Source organism: Theropithecus gelada, chromosome 7a, assembly GCF_003255815.1.
Source record: "Theropithecus gelada isolate Dixy chromosome 7a, Tgel_1.0, whole genome shotgun sequence".
NCBI lineage: Eukaryota > Metazoa > Chordata > Mammalia > Primates > Cercopithecidae > Theropithecus > Theropithecus gelada.
In genome coordinates this window covers 44,993,159-45,016,684 of record NC_037674.1, presented here as the reverse complement: position 1 = coordinate 45,016,684, position 23,526 = coordinate 44,993,159, and the positions used below count along the sequence as shown (strand labels likewise).

Genomic DNA, 23,526 nt, shown 5'->3' with positions numbered 1-23,526 from the left:
AAATTGCAGAGCTAAGGCCAGATGTGGTGGCTCATGCCTGTAATCCCAGAAATTTGGGAGACTGAGATGGGAGGATCAGTTGAGCCCCAGAGTTCAAGACCAGCCTGGGCGATATAGTGAGACCTTGTTTCTACAAAGAAAAAATTAAAATTAGCTGGGCATGGTGTTGTAGTCCGAGCTATTCAAGGGCGGGCTAAAGTGAGATCACTTAAGCCCAGGAGGTCCAGGCTACTGTGAGCCATGATCATGCCACTGCACTCCAGCCAGAGCAATACAGCAAGACTCTGTCTCCAAAAAAAAAAAAAAAAAAGAAAAAGCCACAGAGCTGAAAAGGGTCTTAGAAGTCACCCAGTCTTCTCATGTTACACATGAAGGTGGGAGGGGTGGAATAACTTTCCCAAGGCAGCAACGCAGTGGGAGAGCTGGGCTGCTCACTGCTCCACTCCACCAGAGGCAGCGCCTGGATGGACAGTGGGATCTTAAGTCTGTGTCTAGCCAGTGGGTGGAAGAGGACCAGGAGCTGCCCCAGATCCCAGAAGGAGAAGCAACTCAACTCTTCCAGAAAGCTGACCAGAGTTCGGTTGCCCTGAGACACACAAAAGAACCAAGCCAAGCAAATAAATCCAAGGCACTTGTTGGAGACAGACCAACTCAAGAGTAAGTAACAAGATTGCTTAAATGCAGGATGAAGACCACTTAACAGCTGTGAGTAATGTGCACCACAGAGACCCAGAACCCTTGGAACAGGTCCAAGAAACAGAAAAATACACCTTGGATTTAGCAAAGAAGAGCAGAGTTGGAAATTGACCGTAGTAAATTTCCTCCTCTACCTCTATCATCACTGGGCCGAAGTCTACCACCTCCTGAGAGCCCTCCTCATAGTCCCCGTCAACTAGAGGGGTTCTTTCCCCACCTCTGAACACGCAGAGACCTTGCTTGTATGTACCTGCGGCACCAACCACATCGTACCTATAGTCACAGCTAACTTCAACCACATCGTACCTATAGTCACAGCTAACTCTCTAGGCCTTGTCTGCTCCCTCAGGAAGAAGCCTCCCATAGCTGGCTGGAAACTCGGGGTGTATGCCTGGCCCACCCTGGGCCTCAGCAAATGCTTATTTAATGAAGCAATGATGCTCACAGTTTGAACTTGAAGTCGTTCTGATTTTTGTGGTTTGTTTACTTTTGCTTCTTCTTATATTTATGTTCCAAGTGCTTTCTGGAACTATGCAGCAAAATACAATCTGTTTATTTCACTGTTGTAAATAGGATTCTTTCTTAAAAACAGTAATAGAAGTATTATTCACAATACTCAAAGGGTGGGAGCAACCCAAGTGTTCGTTAAAGGATGAATGAATAAAACGTGGTGGTATCAGTCCATTCTTGCATTGCTATAAAGAAATACCTGAGGCCGGGCGCGGTGGCTCATGCCTGTAATTCCAGCACTTTGGGAGGCTGAGGTGCGTGGATCAACTGAGGTCAGGAGTTTGAGACCAACCTGGGCAACATGGTGAAACCCCATTTCTACTAAAATACAAAAATTAGCCAGGCATGGTGGTGCACGCCTGTAGTTCCAGCTACTCAGGAGGCTGAGTCAGGAGAATTGCTTGAACCTGGGAGGTGGAGGTTGCAGTGAGCCAAGATCACACCACTGCACTCTAGCCTGGACGACAGAGTAAGATTCTGCCTCAAAAACAAGAAAACAAACAAACAAAACCTGCGACTGGGTAATTTATAAAGAAAAGAGGTTTGATTGGCTCACGTTCTGCAGGCTGGACAGGAAACATGGTGCTGGCATCTGCTCAGCTTCTAGGGAGGCTGCAGGAAGCTTACAATCACAGCGGAAGGCGAAGGAGCAGCTGGCAAGTCATATGGCAAAAGCAGGAGTGAGAGAGAAAGAAAGTGATAGTGGGTGGGGAGATGCCACACACTTTTAAACAACCAGATCTTGACAGAAGTCACTATCTCAAAGATAGCACCAAACCACGAGGGATCTGCCCCCATGATACAAACACCTCCCTCCAGGCCCCACCTTCAACACTGGGGGTTACATTTCAACATGAGATTTGTGCAGGGACAAATATTCAAACTATATCAGTGAACTATACATACAATGGAATATTATTCATCCTTAAAAAGGAAGGAAATTTTGATACATGCTACAGCCAGGACACACCTTTGAAAACCTTAAGCTAAGTGAAGTGAGCCACTTACAAAAGGACAAATATTGTACAATTCCACGAGGCACCCCGAGTAGTCAAATTCCTAGAAACAGGAAGCTGGATGGTGGTTACCATGGGCTGGGGGGAGAGAACGGGGAGTTGGTGTTTAAAGGACACAGAGTTTCTGTTTGGGATGATAAAAATGTTCTGAAGACGGATGATGGCGATGGTTGCACAACACTACCAATGTACTTAATGCCACTGAGCTACACACTTCAAAATGGTTAAAATGCTAAATGTTATGTATATTTTATACCAATAAAATAGTGACATACGATTTCAAAATTATAGAATAATAAAGAAAATAACTTTTTAAAACTCACCTACATTTTGCCCAGGTTAAAAAATGAAAGTTAATACTTTGCAAAAAATACAACACTGATGTAAATAAGCCGTGGTACACTTAGTTTTTCATGGCTAAATCACCGAGCCTTGCACACTCACAGAAGTACCACTAATCCACTTAATGGCAGGACAAGAGGCAAAAGTCCAGTAATAGGGAAACTCAAACACACCAGAGAAGCCTTAGACAACAATAGAAATCAAGGCTGGGTCTCCACAGACCTGCCTACCTAGGTCTCTTAGTTCTCCCTGGCTTTGACTCAATATCATGGGAAGAATAAGAAACACACAGTCCCTCCTGTCACACTATCTAGGTAGGATGACCACATTAGCCATGCAAAACTAAGGGGAAATACAAAGTAGTGTAGGATTCATTAATTTCTTCATTCATTCACTGCTTACTGCATTTTAATCATGTGGCAAGAAAGGGTAAGGGATAAGTGAATAGCTGATTATTCTCTGTGGGCTGCCGCAGATTTAAGGAAAAGCTGAGAATTTAACTGATATAAAAATGGTTTAAGTTTGGGATACGCAGAATAGAGGGAAGTAGGCATGCTTTGTATCATTCTATTGCTTCATTGCACAGGGGAAAAAAGATGAATAAGACTATCCTTGTCTCCAAGAAATATATAAAAAAGAAATAAATAAATAGGACAAGCCGGGCACAGTGCCTCACACCTGTAATCCCAGCACTTTGGGAGGCTGAGGCAGGTGGATGACCTGAGGTCAGGAGTTCGAGACTAGCCTGACCAACATGGTGAAACCCTGTCTCTGCTAAAAATACAAAAATTAGCTGGGTGTGGTGGCGAATGTCTGTAATCCCCGCTACTTGGAAGGCTGAGGCAGGGGAATCTCTTGAACCCGGGAGACAGAGGTTGCAGTGAGCCGAGATCTAGCCACTACACTCCAGCCTGGGCAACAGAGTGAGACTGTCTCAAGAAAAAAAAATAAAAAGAAAAAGAGAAGGAAGGAAGGAAGGAAGGAAGGAAGGAAGGAAGGAAGGAAGGAAGGAAGGAAGGAAGGAAGGAAGGAAGGAAATAAAAGAAAAGAAAAGAAAAGAAAAGAAAAGAGAAAGAGAAAGAGAAAGAGAAAGAAAGAAGAAATAAGACAAATATACACCTGTATTAGAGTTCTCCTGAGAGGCAGAACTAAGTAGATAGGTAGGTAGATATATAGATAGCGAGAGAGAGAGAGAGAGAGAGAGGTGATAGGGGAATTGGCTCATGTGATAATAGCAGCCAAGAATTCCCACAACAGGCTGTCTAACAAGCTAGAGACACTGGGATGCCAGCAGTGTGACTCAGTCCAAGTCCTACAGACTCAGAATGAGGAAAGCTGATGGTTTAACCCTCGGGCTGAGGCAGAAGGCCCTGAGAACTCTGTGGGGTGGAGGTGCAAGTCCTAGAGTCCAAGGGCCAGAGAGTCTGGAGTTCTGATGCCCAAGGGAAGAAGAAGGGTGCCCCAGCTCCAGGAGAAAGAGAGAGAGAATTTGAATTTCCTCTTTTTGTTCTATCTGGGCCCTTGTTGATTGGATGGTGTCTGCCCACACCGAGGGCGGATCTTCCCCATTTGGTCCATGGACTCACAACCCAATCTCCTCTGGAAACATCCTCACAGACACACCCAGAAATCACTCGTAGCATTTCTCTAGGTATTCCCTAATCCAGTCAAGTGGACACCCAAAATTAACCATCATAAGTCTACCCCCTGTCAACTTGGCACCAATCTGCATCTCCTAAATCATATTTAATCTCCAAATAAAGACAATAACAAGAAAATAGTTCTGCATAACATGATACAATCATCCTGCATACAACCCAAAACGCACTAATCCCTTCCACAGAAGAGGAGGTAAAGCTCTTGGGTGATATTTACTCTTCTCTTGATATCTCATGACTTAAATACTATGATATAACATTAAAAATACTTAACTACTGATACAAGGTCAATGAATCTTATATTACATGATGAAGAAATAAAAGAAGCACAAAAACAAAGCTATTTATTAATATATGTACATACACCTGGAAACATATTCTTAACAAAACAGGGAGGAACTACTCATGACAATTACAGTCCTTGGTTCTGTAACTGATCATGTTTGTAGCTGGTATTGATAACTATCATCTTCTACTACCCCTTCTGCATTCTCTTTGCCTTCAGTAAGCACCTTAGTTAGTCATGGTTCTTTACCTAGTGGGTTGGCCTAAACCTTAATTCCTGAAGGGTCTGGGCCATTTGTTAGTACTGCCTAGATTGAGTTGTTATAGTTTCCCATTGACCTTAATCACAGAGCAGGATAATACTGAGAGGCCCAAAGAGCTTTCCTGTATTGCAGACATACTCTTCCTCACTCCCATCGTCGGGTAGAAGGGCAATTTCTTCTTGGTCATCCACATCAATCATCCCAGCCCAAAGCATCACTCCCTTCCTAGCCTGCTGATTCAGAGGCACGAGAAGCCCAAAGTGGCTGGATGGCAGTCTTAACTTCCAGCTCAGTGGAATCATTGTTGTGTCTCCTGGTGGAAGCATTCTTCCCTCTGGAACTAAGACCTTTAGACCAGCAGAGCATCAAGTCTTCTTGGAAACAGGAAGCAAAAGTTGTGTTTGTGAGTCACTAGGGATAACGGCGAGTGGTGCCCCCCACCCCCCTCCATTTCTACACTTTGATTCCTGCACTTGTGAATCCTGGCTGTGGGAGAAATAGTACCATATATTGAACGCTGATTCTGAGCATGTGCAGCCTTCTGGACAACCTTGCCCCGGCCCTGCAAGGTATTGCCACCTAGCTGGCTCTGTAACTATGACTTCAAAAGGCCATTCTACTGTTCTCTCAAGCCAGCGGCTTCAGAATAACAGGAACATGGTAAAAACAGTGAATTCCATGAGCATGGGCCCACTGTCATACTTCTTTGGCTGTAAAATGAGTTTCTCGGTCAAAAGCAATATTGTGTGGAATACCATGGCAATGGATAAGGCATTCTATGAGTCCATGGATGGTAGTTTCGACAGAAGTATCACATTCGGGGAGACAAATCCATATCTGGATTAAATATGTATTCCAGTAAGGAAAAAACACTGCCTCTTCCACAATGGAGGGAGTCCAGTGTAAGCAACTTGCCACCAGGTAGCTGACTGATCACCCCAGGGAATGGTGCCACATCAGGGACCCAGTGGTGGTCTCTGCTGCTGGCAGATTGGGCACTCAGCAGTGGTTGTAGCCAGGTTGGCCTCAGTGAGTGGAAGTCAATGTTGCTGAGCCAGTGCATAACCCCCATCCCTGCCACCATGGCCACTTTATTCATGAGACTCTGGGATGATGACAGGGATGGGTGGCGAAAGAGGCTGACTGGCATCTATAGAACAGGTCATTCTATCCACTTGATTATTAAAGTCCTCCTCTGATGAGGTCACTCTTTGGTGACTATTAACATGAGACACAAATATCTTCACCTCCTTTGTCCAATCAGAGGGGTCCATCCACATACCTCTTCCTCAAATTTCCTTGTCACCGATTTTCCAGTCATGTTTCTTCCATATTCCTGACCATCCAGCCAAACCATTGGCTACAGCCCATGAATCAGTATACTGTATACACCCGGCCATTTCTCCTTCCAAGCAAAGTGCATGACCAGGTGCCCTGCTCGAAGTTCTGCCAACTGAGAGTTCCCTTCACTACTGTCCTTCAAGGATGCCTCATAGAAGGGCCATAGTGCTGTAGCTGTCCATTTTCAGGTGGCCTGTATCTCCCGCAGATCCATCTGGACAGCAGGCCCTGTTTCTCCTCCTCCGTCAACTGATTGTACAGCACTTCCCATGAGGTCATAGGTGCAGGCTGGAAGAGAGAAGGCAGAGTGGGAGGAGTAGAAACCATGGGCATTTGTGTCACTTCATATAACTTACTTGTGCCTTCTGGATCTCTTCAGACCTGGTCACGTATAAACCACTTCCATTTGATGATGGAATGCTTCTGTGCATGCCCAACTTTATGGCTTGGTGGGTCACATAACACTCAGTTCATGATAGGCAGCTGAGGTCATGTGGTAAATTGGTGGTCCATGGTCAAGCATTCAGTTTCTACTAAGGCCCAGTCCTACTAAGGCCAAGAGCTGCCTCCCAAAAGGAGGGTATTTATCTGTGGATGATGGCAAGACCTTGCTCCAAAAGGCCCTCTAAGGGCCTCTGCTGCAATTCACCTACAGGGGCCTGTCAAAGGCTCCAGAGAGCACCCTTATCTTCCACTGACACATCAAGCACCAATCGATCTGCTGGGTCCTATGACCCAAGTGGCAGAGCAGCTTGCATAGCAGCCTGGACCTGTTGCAGAGCCTTCTCCTGTTCTGGGCTCCACTCACAGCGAGCAGCTTTTCAGGTCACCTGGTAGATGGACTAGAGTAACATACCCAAATGAGGAACACGCGTCCCTAAAATCCAAACAAGCCCAAGGTGTTCACGTGCTTCTTTCTTGGTTGTAGGAGGGGCCAAATGCAACAACTTATCCCTCGTCTTAGAAGGGATATCTCAAGATACCCGACCCACACCACTGGATCCCTAGAAATTGCACTGAGGTAGAAGGCCCCTCAATTTTGTCAGATTTCTCACCCTCTATGTAAGCAAATGTTTTACAAATAAACCCAGAGTGGCTGCTACTTCACTGGGTCCAGTCAGCACAACACCATCAATGTATTGGGCCAGCATGATACCTTGTGGAAAGATAAGGTGATCAAGTGCCCTGCAAACTAAATCAAGACAAAGGGCGGGAGAGTTTACATACCCCTGATGTTGGACAGTGAAGGTGTATTGTTGGCCTTGCCAGCTGAGAGCAAGTTGCTTCCAGTGGGTTTTAGAGACAGGTTGGAGAAAAAGGCATTTGCCAGATGAATGGCAGCATACCAGGTACCAGGAGATGTGTTATTTTGCTCAAGCAATGAAACTATACCTGGTACAGCAGCTGCAATTAGAGTCACCACTTGGTTAAGCTTATGATAATCCACTGTCTTCTGGATTATTCAGGATCCATCTGTCTTTTGCACAGGCTGAATGAGGATGTGGTGGGAATCTCCGCCCCTGTGTCTTCAAGTCCTTGATAGTAGCACTAATCTCTGCAATCCCTCCAGGGATGCGATATTGTTTTTGATTTATTATGTTTCCAGGTAGAGACAGCTCTAATGGCTTTCATTCGGCCATTTCCACCACAATAGCCCTCCCCTCACAGGTTAGGGAAGTCATGTGGGGATTCTTGCCAGCCTCTAGGTTTGTCTATTCCCTTGGACTCACTGTGAGTCAGACCCAAGCTACAACTTTGCTGATCATCTCACCTCTATGAGCCTCGCCTCTGACTAGAGGGCCACAGTAACATTTTGGGCCTCCTGGAATCAACGTCCGCGCAGAGCTGGTGTATAGCCGTCCATGAAAGCTCTGATTACCTCCTTTTCCTAATGCACCCTTACCCTGGGCCACAGGTCCCTTTGGCAAAGGCTGGGAGAAAGAATAATAGTATACATTTTCAGTAGTGTCCACCTCCCTTAGGGAACCCAGCCCTGGGTCTCACTCTGTTGCCCACGCTAGAGTGCAGTGGCTATTCACAGGTGTGATCACAGCACGCTGCAGCCTCGAACTCCTGGCGTCAAGCATCTTCCCACTTCAGCTTCCCAAGTACCTGGGACTACAGGCACCCCCGGCTATGCAAGATTTCTTTTTTTACCTAGGATACAAATCCTGAATGTAAGATTTCATTTAAAAGAGAGTTCCGAAGCTTTAAAATAAGTTTTAAATAGCTTCAAAAAAATCAAAACAAAAAGAGGGTGTGTGTTTAATACACTCTCCAGGACATGCTGAGCTCCCCTGAAATAGCCTTAAAAAAGAAAACAAAACAGGCAAATCAACGGCAAAATCACCCTCAGGAGGTTTCAAGCTAAAACCTTTCCATTCAAGACCAAGCAAAATTACTAAGAGGTGAAATTTGCACTTGGCTGTCTCATTCCTCTTAGGCTAGGGGCCCATCCATAAAGATCCCCCAACAGTGAACTTCAGCCTACACTCTGTGGATCTTAGGCCTTGAAGGACACAGTTGGCAAACTTCATAACCTATCAAATATGTTTACATAAAAGGTGGCCAAATTATAAGCCTATGGACTATTTTCCCAGTGAGAGGGTCCAAAAACTTACTAACTTCTAGTAATACAAATAAACTAAAAAAGTCTCTTCACAGCATTAATTTTTTAATTAGTTAGGCATACATATTCAGAACCCCTAAATATATTCATATATTTATATGAGTATTGAATATTACATATTCAATATATCAATTTTAAAGTAGCTTTTCCACTCATATTTCCCTTCCTTCCTTCCTTCCTTCCTTCTTTCCTTTCTTCTGTCTCTTTTCTTTTTTCTTTTTCTTTTCTTTTGAGACAGGGTCTCACTCTGTCACCCATGCTGGAGTACAGTGGTGTGATCTCAGCTCACTGCAACCTCCACCTCTCAGGTTCAAGAGTTTCTCCCACCTCAGCCTCCCAAGTAGCTAGGACTATAGCACACCACCATGCCCAGCTAATTTTTGTATTTTTTGGTAGAAACAAGGTTTCACCATGTTGGCCAGACTCGTCTCTACCTCCTGAGCTCAAGTGATCCACCTGTCTTGACCTTCCAAAATGCAGGGATTATAGGCATGAGCCACGGTGCCCAGCCTCCACTCATATTTCGTAGAAATAAGTGTATTCAAAATCAGCAAGAGCATCTTCACAACTACGGCCACTCTTTTGAGTCACTTCACACAGTTTACTTGAAAAATACTCTCACCGCCAACAAAGTTGTTTGAAATCTATACTTGTTAAAGCTGTGTTTAATGCTAATTGCTGAAAAATGTGTCCCAAGTCACAAGTCCTCATTCGCTATTATTATGCTGTTTGCAGTTTGCTTTCAAATACTTCACATAGATAACATGATATGAAAATGTTAGTTTTAATCCATACCCCTGGTGGAGGTGGTTAGTTAGCATTTGAGAGACGAATCATAAACTCACACACACATTCCAGAGGGTACAGCTTGGATTCAGTTGAGGTTATTTTTAATCAACGCCAGAGGGTTTACTAATTAGCAGAGTGAATGCTGTTTCTTTGGAGAAATGAGTGGAATTAGAGATATGTGAATGAGTGAGAAGCTTCCCTCTCTCTTGCGTGACAGCTATGGTATACCCCAAAGAGGCCACTCCTCGAAATGAGTCCAGATAAGCCTTTTAGGGAAGAGTCAATGGTTTGAATACAACTAGAAGTTCAGCTGAAGCTTGCCACAAGACAGCTGTCACATCAGTCATGCACGAACTTTCAAGCAAGGTGTGCCTAAGAGTTCCTAAAAGAGTAGTTTGCTGTAGCCGGGCATGGTGGTCCACGCCTGTAATCTCAGCACTTTGGGAGGCCGAGGCAGGTGAATTGCTTGAGTCCAGGAGTTCAAAACCAGCCTGGGCAACATGGTGAAACCCTGTCTCTACCAAAAATGCAAAAATAAGCTGGGCATGGTGGCATGTGTCTGTGGTCCCAGCCACAGGAGGAAGAGTAGCTTGCTGGGGTTTGCTAGGTCATTATACTGTTTCTCTGTCTGCTTGCTAAAAAAAAAGAAAAAAAAAAGATATGCATGATGGAACTCACCCTGAATGTTGCATTGTGTTGTGCTACCTGGTGCTGAGATTGTGGGGGTCCTTCTAGTTCTCAGGTGCCTGCAGATAGAATGAGCCTAGGACTGTATTTCAATCAACTTCAGACACTGTCAGCTGGAAGTCATGCCACTATTTTTGCCTACCACTAACACACACACACACACACACACACACACACACACACACACACAAATGTCGCCAATTTTATCATGAGGCACCACTGATAGGAAATGAATCTTGATTTCAGAGCTGTTAAAATGTCGCAAAAAAAGTGCATGTTGAAATTGATTGATGAAATAGTCATTGTAAATGAGCAGTCGGCCTAAGTTCATCTGCAATGATTACTTTCTCCAAACTCACTACTCAGCTCTTTAAAGGAAGCTTTAGAGACTCTTTTACCACAAAACCAGGATTTGCAACTGGAAGACCATATTCCTGGGAATAAATCTCAATCTGTGTTACATTTTTTTGCCTCTATTTCTTTCCCTGATTGTGTCAAGTGCCTTCTGAAAGGATTCCAAATAAGTATTCACTGGGAAAGTCCAGGGTCACCCATGTTCCCCCAGACAGCCTATTCTAATAATGGAATGCAGTGACCCTGAATATGAAAAACTCTGGATAGACCCAGCTGTAATGCCACCTCCTTGTTCCTGAAAAACATATTGGAAAACAAAACACTCAACTCATAGTCGGGTAACGCATAGCAAAGGCAAAGAACACTGGTAGGCAATTTCTCTGTGCTCGCTTTAGAATGGAAACACGAGACCAGGAAGCTTCTGAGAAGCCATCCAGTCTAAATCACCACTGGATGTCTGGATTTTGTTGAAGGCCTTTCAGACAAGTGGTCATACATTTGACCCAAAGAGGCAAGGCTAACAGAGGGGTTTCAGGTTCTGTGAGAAGCAGCGAGGAGATGTCGGGAGAGAGAAGCCAGCATCACCTTTCTACTTCTCCTCAGAGTGGTCTGAATGCCTCCTGCGTGTGGTAGGAGGAGTTGGCTTCTTTAGCCAGCGCTGCAAGGTGCAGGGTCCGAGCATGGCTGGAGAAGAACAGAGAGTGAGAGGTGAAGGGGAGGTCCTGCGTTCAGGCGGGCTCTGGGTGGCTGAGCCACACTTCTGATCCTCTCCTTCCCCTGGGGCTCCTGTCTAATCTCCTTCATGTGGACAGAAAACAGCACAGAGCCCAGGAGGTGACCACGGCCGAGTCTTGATCCCATCACTGTGCCAGAAGGCCCTGGCAGTCCTCACCACCTCCAAGGACTGAAGAGCACCCTGGGGGAGGATGGAGGGAGGCAGAGCCTAGGAGCAGGGGCCCCAGCTGCTTTCAGACCATTTTACCTTAAAACATGTGATCAAAATAAAAAACCTGTATGCATCAAGGGACACTATCAAGAGAGTGAAAAGACAGCCCACAGAATGGGAGATTTGCAAATCAGATATCTACAAGAGACTAATATCCAGAATATATAAAGAATTCCCAGAACTTGACAAAAAAATTCCAAACAAGCCAATTCAAAAATGGGCAAATGGCTTGAATAGATATTTTTCCCCAAATGTGCAAACAACCAATATAAAAGAAATAATAATAATAACAATAATAAAAGAACAAACAACCAACAGGCAGGTGAAAAGATTCTCAGCACCACTAGTCATTAGGGAAGCACAATTCAAAACCATAATGGGATACCGCTTCACAGCCATTAGGGTGACTGCTATCAAAAAACAAAACAAACAAAAAACACAGAAGGTAAGTATTGGCAAGGGTGTGGAGAAATTGAAACTAATGCATTTCTGGTGGGACTGTGAAGTGGTGCAATAGCTATGGAAAACAGTATGACAGTTTCTCAGAAAGTTAAACAGAGTTACCATATAATCCAGCAATTTCACTTCTACGTATATACCCAAAAGAAGTGAAAGGGGCTGAAACATATTTTTTTTTTTCTTTTTTTGAGACAGGGTCTCACTCTGTTGCCCAGCCTGAAAGTGCCTCACTGCAGCCTTGACCTCCTGGGATTAAGTGATCCTCCCACCTCAGCCTAAGTAGCTGGGACCACAGACGCATGCCACCACACCATCTAATTTTTGTATTTTTTGTAGAGATGAGGCCTCCCTGTATTGTCCAGGCTGGTCTCAAACTCCTGGGCTCAAGTGATCCGCCCACCTTGGCCTCCCAAAGTACTGGGATTACAGGTGTGAGCCACCGTGCACGGCCTGAAGCAGGTGTTTCTAAACCAATTTTCACAGCAGCATTATTCACAGCAACCAAAAGGTGGAAGCCCAAATGCTCATCAGCAGATGAATGAATGAACAAAATGTGGTATATCTATACTACAGGATATTACTCAGCCTTAGGAAAGAATAAAAGGCCCAATGTGGTAGTTCATGCCTGTAATCTCAGCTACTCTGGAGGCTGAGGTGGGAGGACTGCTTGAGCTCAGGAGAACGAGGCCACAGTGAGCTGTGATCACACCACTGCACTCCAGCCTGGACAACAGAGCAAGACCCTATTTCTTAAAAAAAGAAAAAAAAAAAAAGGACTAGAATTCTAATACGTGTTGCAACGTGGGTGAGGCTTGAAAACATTAAGTCAAATAAGCCAGACACAAAGGGACAAGTATTGTATGATTCCACTAAGGTGACATGCCTGGAATAGACAAATTTATAGAGACATTTATGTAAAGACAGTCTGGCATGGGGGCCAGGGAGGCGGGTAGCGGGGATGGGGAATGAGTGTTTAAGGGACACATAGTTTCTATTTGGGAAGATGAAAAAGTTGTGGAGATGGATGGTGGTCATAGTTGCACAACAATGTGAATGTACTCAATACCAATGAATTACACATTTTTAAGGGCTTAGCATGATACATTTTATGTTATGTATATTTTACCACAATAAAAAAGTATCATAAAAAAGCATGTGCTCTTTGTAGTCTGCTCCGTAATTTAAAGTTGTTTTAACACAAAAATTTATTTTCTCCAAATCTTCCAGAAAAAAATACATATTATACACATCCTGTTGCTGCAAACTGCCTCCCCCGCTATTGTGAGAAGCACAGGCTAGTTCAATCCACCCTTCTTCCTATTTTATATCTGAGAACCTCAGATAGGAAATGACTTGTTTGAGGTCACTCAGTGAGGGCCTGGCAAAGTCAAAAATAAGGAAGGTCTCTAACGAACAGTGGGAATATGTGCATGGGTCCTAGAGTTGGAAGGACCAGAAGTCCATCCTGCCATGCCAATGCGTGAATCCACCATGGGGAGAAAAGGACCAACTCACAGGGCAGGGAGCTGGGGAAAAGCTGAGGTCACTCATCAGCTGAATGACACATGCCTGAACTTGAGCCTCCCTGTAGCATGGGTCAAATGCCCACCTCAGCAAGATCATAAACAACTCCCAAGTAGTTTGCCATTCATTAAAACCATGATTATGTCTGCTCACGCAGTGCTTTCCAAACTGCAGGTCACAACCTCTCAATGGATCATGAAATCTATTTAGTGAGTCATGATTAACATTTAAAGGTAGAATCGTATGGAAAAGAATAGACAGAAAATACCAGTGTATTGCAGAGTAAAGGTAAGTACTGTTTTGTGATATTTGTTATATATGTTTATAGATATTGCTTACTATGTTATGTATGACTGTATGTGTGTACTAGATTATGACAAAAGGTATGGCTTACTAAAAGCCATAATCAAAAAAGCTTGGAAAAAAGGTGTTAATGTGAGGCCAGGCACAGTGGCTCCTGTTTGTAATCCCAGCACTTTGGGAGGCCAAGGCAGGCGGCTCATCTGAGGTCAGGAGTTTGAGACCAGCCTGACCAACATGGAGAAACCCTGTCTCTACCAAAAATACAAAGTTAGCCGGGAATGGTGGCACATGCCTGTAATCCCAGCTACTCGGGAGGCTGAGGCAGAAGAATCGCTTGAACCCGGGAGGCAGAGGTTGCGGTGAGCCAAGATTGTGCCATTGCACTCCAGCCTGGGCAACAAGAGCGAAACTCTGTCTTTGGAGAAAAAAAAAAAAAAGATGCTAATGTCACAGGTCACCTGTATTGATTATGGAGAGCCATGGATTTTTTTTCTACCTAGAGTCACACATGCTGTGGTACATTCTAAAGATAAATTGTGGAGAGGCCGGGCTCAATAGCTCATGCCTGTAATCCCAGCACTTTGGGAGGCTTCAGGTGGCTGATCACTTGAGGTCAGGAGTTCAAGATCAGCCTGGACAACATGATGAAACTTTGTCTCTAATAAAAAATACAAAAATTGCCAGGCATGGTGGTGTGCACCTGTGGTCCCAGTTACTTGGGAAGCTGAGGCATGAGAATTGCTTGAATCCGGGAGGCAGAGGCTGCAGTGAGCTGAGATTGCGTCACTGTACTCCAGCCTGGGTGACAGAACAAGACTCTGTCTCAAAAAAAAAAAAAAAAAAAAAAAAAACCAGAAACGACAACAACAACAAAAAGATTGTTGTGGGGGGACTAAGGCCACCACGTACCCAGACGGATGCATGACTGGACAAGAAGCCCCTCCTAGTGTAACTGCCCAAGGGGTTCACTTTGCCAGCTCTCTAGACAGAGCCAATTCATCAAAACAGGGGAACTGTAATAGAGAAAGAGTAATTCACACAGAGCCGGCTGTGCAGGAGACCAGAGTTTTATTATTACTCAAATCAGTCTCCCTGAGCATTCGGGGAGCAAAGTTTTTAAGGATAACTTGGTGGGTGGGGTGAGCCAGTGAGCCAGGAGTGGTGACTGGTCAGGGATGAAATCATAGGGAGTTGAAGCTGGCTTCTTGCACTGAGTCAGTTCCCGGGTGGGGGACACAAGATCAGAGGGGCCAGTTCATTGATCTGGGTGGTGCCAGCTGATCCATCAAGTGCAGGGTCTGCAAAATATCTCAAGCGCTGATCTTAGGAGCAGTCTAGGGAGGGTCAGAATCTTGTGGCCTCCAGCTGCAAGATGCCTAAATCGTAATTTCTAATCCTTTGGCTAATGTTAATCTAGTCCCCAGGCAAGAAGGAGGTCTGCTTTGGGAAAGGGCTGCTACCATTTTTGTTTAAACTATAAACTACAAACTAAGTTTCTCCCAGAGTTAGTTCAGCCTATGCCCAGAAATGAAAAAGACAGCTTGGAGGTTAGAGGCAAGATGGAGTCGATTAAGTTAGATCTCTTTCATAGTCTCAGTCATAATTTTGCAAAGGCGGTCTCAATCGCTCCCTTTGGATTTTGTAACACTTTCATCTTAAGGTGTAGGCTGTGAAGATGGGAAAACACTGTCAATCGCTCTGGCTTCTTCCTGCTGACGAGGGACATTGTGGGAATGGGAGTGAACCCCAAGGTGAGAAGAATGGAAACGCTTTGTAACTGTCTAAGTGTACTCATGCAGGCCTGGCTGGGCTTCCAAGGCTTGTGTGTGAAAAACATTAGTGTTTTCATCTATAGTTTTACTACAGTGTTTAAGTGAACAGCCTCCTATAAGGTAAATCACGAGTTCTACGATGAGTACGATCCCGGATTTTAAAAGCAAAGATTTGAAAGCATTAGCTTGGGGACTTCTAACCCACAAGGAATTTAGAATTTAGTCTAACCTGCAGCAAAAAAACCTCAAGAACAGCTAACAACAGTACACTATAGTTTTCTTTAGGAGCATAATTTTGTCACTAGGCAGTGGACAAGGTGAACCCCTTGGGCAGTTACAATAGGAGGGGCTTCTTGTCCAGACATGCATCTGTCTGGGTACCTGGTAGCCTTAGTCCTCCCACAACAATCTTTTTGTTGTTGTTGTTGTTTCTGCTTTGTTTGTTTGTTTGTTTTGAGACAGAATCTTGCTCTGTCACCCACGCTGGAGTGCAGTGGCGCAATCTCAGCTCACTGCAGCCTCTGCCTCCCGGATTCAAGCAATTCTCATGCCTCAGCTTCCCAAGTAACTGGGACCACAGGTGCACACCACCACGCCTGGCTAATTTTTGTATTTTTTAAATAGAGACAGGGTTTCACCATGTTGGCCAGCTGGTCTTGAACTCGTGACCTCAAGCGATCCACCCACCTGGGCCTCCCAAAGTGCTGGGATTTCAGTCACCATTTTTATTAAAAGTAAATCATGATAGAACTGATTTACAGTTTACAAAATAAATTTTAGTCTTACTCTACTTGGCCTGATTATTTGCATAAAGTACAGCAAGAATAATTATTTTTCACTTAGGCTTTTTAAATTGGCTTTGATACAACTCTGTTCCATGAAGAATCTCAGATAAAATTTTTTAAAAGCTGAGCCCAGCCATCAGTTTGTACCCTCAAATACCTATGAGTTGAGCAAAGTCCTCTCCTCTTGAGGTCCCAAGATAACTTGGGGTTCCTGGGCCTGTTAGAAAGTGACATTTTGTACTTACCACAACTCAGGAACCTTGTACAGGAACTCTGTGGACAAGGTATGAGGCCAGATTCCCCAAATGGCTTTAATTGGCTCTATAAGTCAACTTTAATTCTTTAAAGGAAGCATGCCATTCCAGTCAAATCCTTGGTAAAACGACCAGTTTCTCCAATGGTGTCCTGTTACAAAAGAAAACAGATTCTTATTGCACTTATGCAATTAACTATACTGCCATAAATTGAGAATACACACAAATGGTTTCCAAATTCTAGAGCAATCAGGTAGAGAGAAACAAATATGCTCCAAAATTTTCCACAGGAGTATATTTTACTCACTTGTTAAAAGTTGCAAATAACTCTAAAGAAATAAGTAACCTTGACTCTGAAAACAAAAGGATTAGCAATGTTTAACACACAAGCTCTCCATGAGAGTCCTAGAAGTTTCCTTTTTTCCTCTATTCCAATAGCACAGTTTTTAAAGCTGTAGTCCCAGCTACTTGGGAGGCTGAGGCAGGAGAATGGCGTGAACCCAGGAGGCGGAGCTTTCAGTGAGCCCGGATCGCGCCACTGCACTCCAGCTTGGGTGACAGAGTGAGACTCCATCTCAAAAAAAAAAAAAAGGCTGGATATGGTGGCTCACACCTGTAATCCCAGCACTTTGGGAGGCCAAGGCAGGTGGATCACCTGAGGCGAGGAGTTCGAGACCAGCCTGACCAACATGGAGAAACCCCACCTCTACTAAAAATACAAAATTAGCTGGGTGTGGTGGTACATGCCTGTAATCCAGGCTACTCGGGTGGCTGAGGCAGGAGAATCACTTGAACCCAGGAGGCAGAGGTTGCAGTGAGCCAAGATTGCACCATTGCACTCCAGCCTGGGTAACAAGAGCAAAACTCCGTTTCAAAAAAAAAAGCTAAAATCTATTTTAAATCTTTTTTATTTTATTTATTTATTTATTTATTTATTTATTTATTTTTGCAACATGGTCTCACTCTGTTGCCCAGACTTGAGTACAGTGGTGTAATCTCGGCTCACTGCAACCTCCACCTCCCGGGTTCAAGCGATTCTCCTGCCTCAACCTCCCGAGTAGCTGGGATTACAGGCGCCTCCCACCACGCCCAGCTAATTTTTGTTTTTTTCCAGTAGAGATGGGGTTTCACTATGTTGGCCAGGCTGGTCTTGAATTCCTGACCTCAAGGGATCCCCCGTCCTCGGCCTCTCAAAGTGCCACCACACCCAGCCAATTTCTTTTAAATCTTAGCCAACTTGTTTATACCCACAGAATTTTTTTTACAAGATCAAACCTTTACAAACACTTTTCCCTTTGCTTAAACCTTCAGTTTTGTTCCGTTACTCTTTTAGGTTAAGACAATCTTTAAAACCCTCTGAAGTGGACAAAACTACATTCCCTTTCACAAAAGCCATATTCCCATGCCTTCTTATCATCTTTTACCAAAAACACATTCCCCACACACCTAGTATATAAAACTGTTTCTCCAGTGGTCTCAACTACATGTTACAATGTTAAATCTTAGCAACTTTTATTTTTAGTGAAAAACCTGATAAGTAACTGATTTTAATTATGTACTGGGGTGGAGTCTAGGACATCAGCCAGAAATGAAGATAAGGTCTGACTCTTAGCATAGCTGGCGGGCCTGGCTCTCCATATGTCCCCAGGCCTTATCTATCATCTAATGCTCCAAAGTAGGGAAACTGAATAATTTTCCAATTTTAGTATATGTGCTGCCGAAGCGAGCACGGGAAACTGAATAATTTTCAAAAGTCAAAGAAACAGTTTGACCATGAAGCATTTAGCAAATCTGATATCTAACCTTAATTTAGACCAAATGTCTACATTTTCAAGACTTTTTATTTTACCAATAATCTTTAAAACTGTCTTTATTTCCGGGATCGGGCACGGTGGCTCACACCTGTAATCCCAGCACTTTGGAAGTCCGAGGTGGGTGGATCATGAGGTCAGGAGATCAAGACCATCCTGGCTGACACGGTGAAACCCCGTCTGTACTGAAAACACAAAAAAATTAGCCAGGCATGGTGGTGGGCGCCTGTAGTCCCAGCAGCTTGGGAGGCTGAGGCAGGAGAATCACTTGAACCTGGGAGGCAGAGGTTGCAGTGAGCCGAGACTGTGCCACTGCCCTCCAGCCTGGTGAGAGAGCGAGACTCCGTCTCAAAGAAAAAACAAAAACAAAAACAACTGTCTTTATTTCCAAAAGACTACTAGAGTCATGTGAACAAAAAGGTATTATAGTTCCTATTTCTCTATTAAAATGTTTGATTTAAATGCTTATATTTCTAAGCCATTTAATCAGAGCTCTTTTATACAAACATCACACACACACACCCCACATATGAATACAGACAGACAGAAGATTCAGCATTTGTAAGATTTTTCGCTTGCCGGTTTCTTTCTTTCTTTTTTTTTTTTTTTTTTTTTTCTTTTTTTTTGGAGACAGAGTCCTGTTCTATCACCCAGGCTGCAGTGCAGTGGTGCGATCTCGGCTCACTGCAAGCTCCGCCTCCCGGGGTCACGTCATTCTCCTGCCTCAGCCTCCAGAGTAGCTGGGACTACAGGCACCCGCCACCGATCCTGGCTAGTTTTTTGTGTTTTTAGTAGAGACAGGGTTTCACCATATTAGCCAGGATGGTCTCGATCTCCTGATCTTGTGATTCGCCCGCCTCAGCCTCCCAAAGTGCTGGGATTACAGGCGTGAGCCACCGTGCTTGGCCTTATTTGCCTGTTTCTTAATTGGATGACTGGCTTCAGGGTGGAGCCCTTGGAGGAACAGGGCCAGGAAAGCATGCGTTTCTAGGGCCAAATAAGCAGCAAGTAAGCAGCTGAAGGCAAAGACAGATCCCCAGAATTAATGGTGCCATTTTATACTGGATCCTGGATCCCCAAGAGGAGGGAAATACTGTGGGAGAAGACCGCGCAGTGCTTCTACCCTGCATTCCATTCACGGCAGCCAAAGCCAATCAGCCCATTTTGTAATCGGCCCATCTCTCAGGGGAGTCTCATCTCCCAGTCGGGGCAGGGATGTCTCCTTATCTTCCAGGTGGCCAAGAGCAGGCGTCTCTGATCCAAGTGTGCAGAGTCAAGTATCCCTCCACAACTACTGTTAGCCATCCCCTAAAGTGTATTTCCTACCTAGTTACTACACACCAAAACTCTCTCATAATGAGAAGTAATTTCTGATACCCCCAAAACTCAAAACTGTCAGATAACACAATGCAAAACAGAACAGAGCCTTTGATTTTGAGAGGGATCTATCCGCTTTTAATTCCTGGGGCTCCATGAGAAAAACAGAGCTTTTTCCAAAACGGGGTCTGTGGCACCTCCTCTGTTTTTCCCAAGGAGTCCCAGGCTACCAGAAGTTATCTTAGGGCCTCTCGTGTGTGCATTAGGAGTGGCAAGACAAAAAAATGGAAAAAAGTAATTCAGTTGACTGAGAAGAAAAAAACCTATTTCCAGGAAAAAAACAAGATCCAAAGAGAGAAAAACATAAAGGCCTTTTAAATATACCTATTGCTTGTTTATCCACTTTTACTTAAGCTGATGTTTAACCATAGCATTTTTAAAAAAATATCCTTTTAAGGGCCAGGCGCGGTGGCTCACGCCTGTAATCCCAGCACTTTGGGAGGCCAAGGCGGGCGGATCACGAGGTCAGGAGATTGAGACCATCCTGACTAACACGGTGAAACCCCGTCTCTACTAAAAATACAAAAAATTAGCCGGGAGTGGTGGCGGGCGCCTGTAGTCCCAGCTACTCTGGAGGCTGAGGCAGGAGAATGGCGTGAACCCCGGAGGCGGAGCTTGCAGTGAACCGAGATCAGGCCACTGCATTCCAGCCTGGGCGACAGAGTGAGACTCCATCTCAAAAAAAAAAAAATCCTTAAAAAATTTTTATTACCCAACTTTAGCCACACTAAGCGACCAATATTTTTGGCTTTTAAATTCTACCACAGTTAACTTCCCACACTAAATTAATAAGTTTTAGCTAAGGTTATAACTTAACCATAGACACATACATGTCTCAAGGAGATGGTAAGCAGTTTCTTTTTTGTTTTTTTGTTTTTGAACAAGATTTAGAATCTCCCCCAGGGTAGTTTAGAGAAAGGAAAATTCAAGACAGGGAATCAGAAGCTATCCATGGGTTGGCTGGGGTGGGGCGGTGGGGGGGATCCTCGATAAATGGCAAAGTTTCATAAATAAAACCCAGAAAGGAATCATTCCAGAAGCCAAGACTAAAACCCAGGCCGCCATTGTCAAAAGGCAAAGCCTCAACTACTGAGTTACAGCATTGAGCAGTTTCTATCGCTCTCCCCAGAAGGAGATTAGAAAAACCAATTTCAAGCTTGCACAGGCTTTTAACTGCTCAAGAAACATTTTTTAGGACTATGACATGAACCCCAAAATTCCTGTCCTCTGGATGGCAGAAACCAAGAGAAAGTATCCCCACATGGTCACAAAGTTAAGCTCTTAAGGGCACAAAGCAAGACAGAGAAATTTCATCCAGTATTGGTTTCAGGGACCCGTAGCAAGGTTTGTAACTGACCAGCCTGGCAAGCTGGCTTGAAAAGTGAGCTTATAGGGATCTTAAACCCACATTCTATCCTGTGATACCCCTCTCTCCACTACAGAACACAGAAAGACAAATTCTTTGCACAAAGTATAGCAGATTGGCTACCGCCTAAGACTAATCTCACAAATCCTTTTTTCTATTAATCAAACCCTTGCAGAAGAGACCAATAGTTTACTGTTTTACCCAGACAGAGAAAGAGAGATCAGAAATCTGGCTGGTAAGAATTTCTTACCCTTTTTACTGGCACATCAGGTTTCTGGGTTCCCTTTCTCTGCAGCTTCCAGAAGAACGGAGTGGCTTCTGATGACCCTGCTCGCTTGTGCTATAGCTGTGGGGTTCAAGCCACTTTACAAGAGAAAAAAAAAGCCACTTTGCTGTTTTATGGAACCATAGGCAAGATTCTTAATTTGCAAGATGCTGCCCAATGGGCTGCATGTGGAACCAAATTAACATTTTCCATCCCAGCAAAATACACATAACAAAACAGACATCAGTCACCTCATTCAGCACCCAATATCAGCCAGGGAAAGCTCAAACTTTTTCCCATTGCTCCCTATTTCTGATCCACTCCAGGTGGGGAGGGGTGACCTCCAAATGGTAATTCACAATAAGACCTCTGGGCAAGGCAAAGACCAGATAGTCACCCCAAGAGACAGGCCTATTGAGCTTTCTTTAGGGCTCACCAAATGTAACTAGACAAATAAGGAGCGTTCTCTGAGTTAGACCTGCTGGACTTCCATTAGCAACCCCTCCTGAGATCCCTTCCACATATACAAACACACATAAAGACGAGACGGACCGAAGGCCTTCCAAATCAGATCCCTAACCAAGAACTCCAAGAGTATCCCTTCCAAACTATCCTCCTATTATCCATCTGAGAAACCTCCTCAAAATCTTCCTGATTGAGGATAAGTCTCTCAAACCAAGACTCTTCCTACTAGCTAGAAAGAAGCAACCGAGACCCCACAGGAGCTGAACAGACATGCTGCAATGGGGCTACAGACACAAGACACCCCATGGTGGAGCTACAGACACCACACCATAGGGTTACAGAACCAGTGGGGAGAAGAAAGGAGGTGTTGACAGCATCTAGGATACTCACCAATCCAGACACCCCACAATGGGGCTACAGACAGATACCCCCTCATGGGGCTATATAGACAACCTGTGATAGGGCTACAGTTAAGGGACATTGCCCCAGGACTATTTCTCCATTGCAATTAGATCCATGCACACTGGGTCAGCAGCACCCCACCAGTACAGAGAGTACCAGAGTCAGCCCCAGTCCAAGAGAACTAGGCAGCTGCTTGGGCTGGCTTCTCGATCCATCACTGGAGTGGGGCCACTGAACCATGGGCAGGTAGCCACAAGGGCAATCCCAGATGAGCCACCAACTTTGTAAGTGACCAAGGGGTTCACATTGCCCTCTGCCTAGACAGAGCCGATTCCCCTGCCTAGACAGGGGAATTGCAATAGAGAAAGAGCCTGCTGTGTGGGAGACCGGAGTTTCATTATACTCAAATGAGTCTTCCTGAGCATTCCTGGAACAGAATTTTTAAGGATAACTTGGTTGGTGGTGGGGGGCTGGGTAACCAATGAGCCAGGAGTGCTGGTCAGGGATGAAGTCATAGGGATTCGGAGCTGGCTTCTTGCACTGAGTCAGTTTCTGGGTGGGGGCCACAAGATCAGAGGGGCCAGTTCATTGATCTGGGTGGTGCCAGCTGATCCATCAAATGCAGGGTCCGCAAAATATCCCGAGTACTGATCTTAGGAGCAGTCTAGGGAGGGTCAGAATCTTGTGGCCTCCAACTGCATGACTCCTAAACCATAATTTCTAATCCTGTGGCTAATGTTAATCTAGTCCCCAGGCAAGAAGGAGGTCTGCTTTGGGAAAGGGCTGTTACCATTTTTGTTTAAACTATACACTACAAACCAAGTTTCTCCCAAAGTAAGTTCAGGCTATGCCCAGGAATGAACAAAGACAGTTTGGGGTTAGAAGCAAGACGGAGTTAGTTAAGTTAGATCTCTTTCACTGTCTCAGTCATAATTTTGCAAAGGTGGTTTCACTAACGTTCCCTGGTGTATGGTAACAAGTACCCTGGACTGCCTAAACTTGGAGAATGTTCTATGAAGATGGGGAGAGGCACATAGAGTTGGGATTTGGGGTCACCAAGGTCAGGTCTCCTCTCTACCGTCTCCTAGGTATGAATTGGCTGGGCTTGTTCCAAATGACTTTCATTTTTGTCATCTGTGAAATAAACATATTAATACTTACCTGGCCAGGGGTATGGGGGAGCTAAAATGAAATAATAATAGATGTGAACAAACTTTATGAACTACA

The 23,526-nt window shown here is 44.5% G+C and overlaps 1 protein-coding gene across 1 annotated transcript in view; it reads right to left on the bottom strand.

Moving 5' to 3' along the window:
* The window catches only part of PAQR5 (progestin and adipoQ receptor family member 5), a 101,109-nt gene that overhangs the window by 47,001 nt on the left and 30,582 nt on the right, over positions 1–23,526 (bottom strand). Inside the window, exon 2 of the mRNA XM_025389910.1 lies at positions 16,605–16,764. The gene's annotated coding sequence lies outside the window, so the exon portion shown is untranslated. The remainder of the gene's footprint in view (positions 1–16,604; positions 16,765–23,526) is intronic.